Below are 6,531 nucleotides of genomic sequence, written 5' to 3'. Positions count from 1 at the left end.
TGGGGGATAGGAAAGTGGGGAGTCAGGCACCTGTGATGGAGATTCGTGTCCATGATGCGTTCTTGATTCTCTCCGCAACACCAGTGGGAACGCTGAGAAGACAATAAGAGGGGGTGGGGGTGGGATTGCACTCTGTACATATCATTCTGAATTTACTTACCTTTTCTTCTGCTAGTGGAGTTTGTGCCTTTTTTTTTTAAGGCCTTTTTATTTAAAAAAAAAAATCAAAAAGAAACCTTCCTTTATAAAATGAATACTCTGTGTCGTATCTAAAGTTTACATTTTACAGACTTTTAGAAGTAGGCTTATGATTACTTTCTTCTTTGGGTAAGTTTCTGACATAGAGGAAAACTATTTTCACTGCTGAGATATACCTAAAATAACAAGAAGATTCCTGACTACTAAAACAGAAAATTGTAATATAAACATAAGTATCAAATTGCCAATAAGCTAAAATCAGGTTGTTGCAATAATGTTTATAGGAACCTATAGGTAGCATTAAGTTTTAGAGTATCTGGGAATGACAAAACAGAAAGATGGGCTCTTATGCTTTCATTATGCCAACCTATACTCTAACTCCTGCAAACTGACCTTAAATTCTTATTCTTCCAAAACCCTTCTCTAAGCAAGAACTTGGAGCCGCAGAACTGCGCTTATCAACTTCTCCTCCCTTTGTGTGCAGTATGAAATAAGAAGGGAAATAGAGCAGGCGCCTGGGTGGCTCAAGTCAATTAAGCATCTGACCCTTGATTTCAGCCCAGGTCATGATCTCTCAGTTCATAAGTTCGAGCCCTGTGTCGGGCTCTGTACTGACAGTGCAGAGCCTGCTTGGGATTCTCTCTCCCTCTCCCTCTCTGACCCTCCCCCTGTCAAAATAAACAAACATTTAAAAAAAAAGGGGGGGGGAATAGAGCAAGTGCTTTATAGACAGAGCAACAGTCAAGATCCAGAAAGTGTGGAATAGCTGAAAACAAGACCAGCTCAGAATTGGGAACTCCAAACATGACAATGTTCTCTAAGCCTGAGACAGTCATTTAACCTCCCAAAATAGTAAAATGAATGATTGAAATGAATCAGCCCTATTTCTAAAAGTCCCGTCTGTGAATTGTCACCGTAGACCCTGTAAAGTCCTTAAATGCTAGCATGGTGTGACTGTTACCCTGTCAGCTATGTTAGGCCCCACGTGTATGCTTGTTAGCACTTGACAACAGGCCCCCAAAGCTAGCTAGCCTCATTTCCAGAGGAAATGATGCCCATACTTTTAAGTACAAAAAGAACCTCTTGTGTTGAGTCCACTGAAGGTCTCATGGCATGGTATAACAGCTTCACTACTGACCCGTGCTCCCATCAGATAAAGAGGGGCCTGTGTGTTAAGTACTGTAGTAATGAGGCACTTTACTTATGTTACTGTATTAATCGCCACAGTAACCCTGAGGATGGGGGTGTTGTCCTCATTTTACAGATGAGGAAATTTCCTAGGAACGTTGGTGATGGAGTTAGTGAATGGTAAAACTGCATTCAACCCTGCTATGAGGAGAATGAACTACAGATCCCTTCTTTAAACCTGCCCACTAAGCTAGCTAAGGAGAGAAAACCAAGAAGGCTTCTATGCGGTTAGCTTTACCCTCACCAGCCACTCTGAGAACTCTGGCTCCTCTGCCTGTGGGACCTGGACCCTTGCAGCTCCCAGAGCTAGCTCATTTCTTCAGGGCCTCCCCACCCACACACAAATTCAGGGTAAGCCTGTCCTCTCCCAGCCCTTCTGAAGTCTCAGGAGAATGGCCTGCAGCTTTCACAAGGCTCCTGCCACCAGAAACCCAGTCCCCTCTAACCCAGAGGAGGAAACTCTAGAGCTTGATATCAAGATGCTGTTCCAGAAGAACCCTTCAAGTGCGAAGCCCCTCCCTGCCCACCGAGGGTGCTGAGAGTGCCGGAGGACAAGTTCCCCGGCCAAGCAGTGCAACTCGGGGAAAAGCCTGCATGAAGTAGTAGCTCAAGAGGAATAGAAATAAAATGCTAGGAACTGGAGTTGTCAGCCAGTCCTACAAAGGAGCTTTTAGGCGCACTGAAGTTTCTTCTGCGTCGGTAACTTCTTCAGTAACTTCAAGGATGGCTACTTCTAGATCTCTGAATTCCTAACTGCTGATGAAGGAGAGTACAAATTTAAGGTATCAGGGCCAGAAACTCCCAGAAATAGCAGCGGGCTGTTCTCAAGGTATGTTCCTGGGATCAGCAGCGTTAGCCTCACCTGGGAACTTGTTAAAAATACAAATTATTGGGCCCATCCCAGACCTCCTAAATCAGAAGTGGGATCTAAGAATCTGTGTTTTAACAAACTGTCCAGGTGATCCTGATATACACTAAAGTGTGAAAACTATTGGCCTAGGAAGATGAAGGAGAATCCCTGGTTCTCCACATTAACCTAGAATTCACCTACAACACCTGCCTGGGGGTAGAGTCTCCCCTCCTCTTCCCCGCCCCAACTCTAACCAGTGCTAGGCTCAGTGGTTAGAGTTAGGTGACTCTGTCAACCAAGACTATCTAGTTGCTCGTTATTTTCCTTGAAAACTCCTAGGAGAATTTTGGGCAGATAGCAGATGATCAGTAGTGACTGAACTGAAATTTTAAAACACATTGTTTATAATAGGGAAATTGAAAATAAATGTCTATTAATAGAGATTCTATTAAAAATAAATTCTAGGGGTGCCTGGGTGGCGCAGTTGATTAAGCGTACAACTTCGGCTCAGGTTATGATCTCACGGTTCATGAGTTTGAACCCTGTGTCAGGCTCTCTGCTCTCAGTGCATAGCCTGCTTCTGTCCCACCCCTTCCCCCCACCCCTGCCCCTCTCCTGCTCGCACACTCTTTCTCTCAAAAATAAACATTAAAAAAAATTCTATGAGGATTGGGTCCAACACTGACCCGTACTACATTTGCTATATTCTTACTGCCTAATACAGCGCACATATTCAGTATTTGTTGACTGGATATATCTTCAAATACATTCAAGTTCTGAAGTACAATGTGGCATAAAAAAAAGATATTTTCTAATAGCAATCCCACTCCTGTGTATTTACTAAAAAACCTGGAAGTCAATGTTTATAGCAACTCTATTCATAATTGCCCCAAACAATCCAAATGGTCTTCACCTGATGAGTGAATCAGGCAGGGACTGCATTTTGGGAAGTAATTAAAGGGATCTTATTTTATATGTTACTGTTTAAATTATTTTTCTTGAGAGAAAGGAAAAGAGAGTGTGAGTGGGGGAGGGGCAGGGAGCGATTCTTAAGCAGGATCCACGCCCAGTGTGGAGCCCTACACAGGGCTTGATCCCACCACCATGAGATTAAGACCTGGGCCAAAGTCAAGAGTCAGACACTTAACTGACTGAGCCACCCAGGCGCCCTGTGAATTATTTTTAATAATTTATTTATGTGTTATGTAATTAAGAAAGAAACAACATTTTAGAGACTGGAAGGATAAACACCCAAAATGTTAATAGTAGTTATCTCTGGTTGGTGGGGTGACAAGTGGTTTTTGTTTTCTTTTTTCCTGTTTGTAGTTTCTAATTTTTCAGGATAAACAAGTTATGCTTTTGTAACTAGAAAAAAACGAGTTACTTTTAGAAATGACGGGGGTGTGTGCCTGGCTGGCTCAATCAGTTAAGCATCCCACTCTTTATTTCAGCTCAGGTCATGATCTCTCTAGTTGGTGAGATCTAGCTCTGCATCAGGCTCTGTGCTGATGGCATAGATCCTACTTGGGACACTCTCTCTCTCTCTCTCTCTCCACCCCCCCCCACCCCCCTGCTTGCTTGCTTTCTAAATAAATAAGTAAATAAATAAATAGGTTTTTTTTTTAATGGGGGGGAGACCTGGAAGCATACTGACTCATAAAAAATGTATACAAATGAGAAATATGAATGTTATAAAAATATTCAAATTAAGTATCACTGAAAAAAAGAATTTGGATACACCTTCTAAAACAGTGCTTCTGAAAGTCCACATATATCAGCCATAGTGCTTGCTGGGATGCAGATTCTCATTCCAAGAATCTGTGTTAGAATTCTAACAAGCTCCCACATGATTCCACTGCTCCTGGTCCACAGAGAACTTTGAGTATCAAGGCTCTAAAACTACCCTGCCAAGAAAGCAGCCACTAATTAGCCACGTGTGGCTATTAAGTCTTTGAAATATGGCTAGTCAGAATTGAGATGTACAGATGTAAAATACACACTGGTTTTTGAAGACTTAACGCACACACACAAAGACTATATTAACACCTTAACAATTATTTTATATTAATATATGTTGAAGTGATTTTTTGGATGTATGGTGTTAAATAGATCATTAAAATTAATTTCACATGTTTCTTTTTATCATTTGGATGACTACTAGAAAATTTTAAATTACATTTGTGGTTTGTATTTTTGGCATGTATTATATTTTTATTGGATAGCACTCATCTAGAATAACTATTAATAGGATTTTACTTCACTCTGGGTCTAAGCTCACCAACATAATGGAGGAAAAGGATTCACACCCCATGAATGACCAAACTGGCAACTTTTGTATATTCGCATTCGTAGGAAAATCTATAGGTAGAGATTGAGACAAATAAAAATCATAAAATTTTAGACCAGGTAGGAAACTCTGAGGTCATCAAGTTCAGACTCCTTGTCTTATGGAATTCTTTATCAGTTTGACAAAGATGGATTCAGTACCTCATATCTGTAAGTGCTGAATAGATACTTACATGATAGGTAAGTGACAACAGTGAGGCTCCCCTGAAGAAGCTAAGAATGATGACAGTGGTCTGTAACACGACCCCATGAGGCATGTTGACAGAGGACTCACAAACACAGAGGCCAGCACAGCCTCCATTTTCCTGAGGAAGAATCAGATAAGCCCCGCGTGAGAGGGCTTATTGGGCTGGCTCTAAGTTTCCCCAGGTTTGATAGCTTCTGTTTGGTATTAATGATGCAAATGAGACTTCAGGATTAACTATTATTTAAATAATCAACATAAGGCATGCTGTCCCCTCTCCTCTTTCACACAAAAGACACAATTACCAGAAAGCACAAATGTTTACACCTGAGAAACTTTGAAACTCTGAACGTGGTTGATGGCGGCAGAATGAAATTCAGAGCGTAGCAGCGGTACCATCAACCTTCAATTATGTGTGCAAATGAGGAGCAAGAAGTGCTGAGGTGATTAAAAGCTATGAATAAAACAAAAAGCTCATTTTAGTGATTTTTTTAAAACTTATTTATCAAAAATAGCTTACACCAGAGACATCACAACTGAAGTTTGTTGTCTGAGTTATACTCCCTTTCTGTGAAGGAGTGAAAAGACAAATTTAGAATAAATAATAAAGCATTTCAGCGAGGGGCGGCTGGGTGACTCAGTCGGTTGAGCATTGGACTTCAGCTCAGGTCATGATCTCACAGCTCGTGGGTTCGAGCCCCACACTGGGCTGTCTGCTGTCAGCATAGAGCCCACTTTGGATCCCCTCCCCCCCTCAAAAATAGACATTTAAAAAAAAAAAGCATTTCAGTGAATTATGAAAATTCTTGTTTAAGACATAGTATGGGCTGAAAATATAAATAACCCCTAAATTTTTTTATTGTTTTAGTTAAAATCTGAGTCTTCTCCCTGCCCTCCGGCCATGTTTCAACCATTTATAGTATAGTTAAAGGAATCCACGTTGCTTTGGTATGTATTTTTAACCTGTCCCTCATTACATGCACAGACCCAATGGCCATGTGATCGTGGGTTGGATCTAATCTGAACGTTTGTATTATTCATTTTCAACTAATATTTTTTAAATTGCCCATCTGGAAAAAGTCAAACCTACCTACGAATGGCCAAATGGGCCTTGCCCAAGAGTGAAAAACTGCCTGAAGCCATTCAAAACTAAAACTTGAACTAAGCTGAGTAAATAGTTCTGCCTAAAAATTATAACTGCTTTCCTCTAAGAGTAATTGAAACAGCATTTCTAGAACCTTAAATGTTTGCTAGCAAGCAGTGAGTTTGTTTCCTTGATTTTGCTTCATTCATGCCAAAAGGTAGAATATATTGAGTCTTCGGTTGGCTTTGAATATTCCTAATGATATTTTAAACACCTCAGTCCCAAGCATGAGCAGTAAATTTTTTATAGGAAGTGGCCTAATTTTTTAAAAATAATAATCTGCTGTCTCACCACCCCACCATGCACAAAAGGAAAACTCATCATTTCCTTGTTAAAAAGTCATCAGTTATAAAGATACGTGTTCTTTGGATCCCCATGTTGCAGGGTGCAGGAGATTCTTGTCTTGAAATTCCTGTCATAAAGATCCCCTAATGGGGGGATTTGGGATGATGAGACATTTACAAAAGGTTTAGATTCTGGAAAAATATATACATGTAAATGTAGTCCAATAATGTAATTTAAGTGTGATTTTTTTTCCCTCAAATACAGAGTGTTAGGAGGATAAGATGTCTTAGAAGAATCAACACAGCTCATGTCTTGTAAACCACCAGGATTGCTTTT

The sequence above is a fragment of the Lynx rufus genome, unplaced genomic scaffold (genome assembly GCF_022079265.1).
Source record: "Lynx rufus isolate CCGP_SWC_20201006 ecotype Redwood Valley unplaced genomic scaffold, mLynRuf1.p SCAF_6, whole genome shotgun sequence".
NCBI classification, from domain to species: domain Eukaryota; kingdom Metazoa; phylum Chordata; class Mammalia; order Carnivora; family Felidae; genus Lynx; species Lynx rufus.
Note: the sequence above shows the minus strand (reverse complement) of the source record.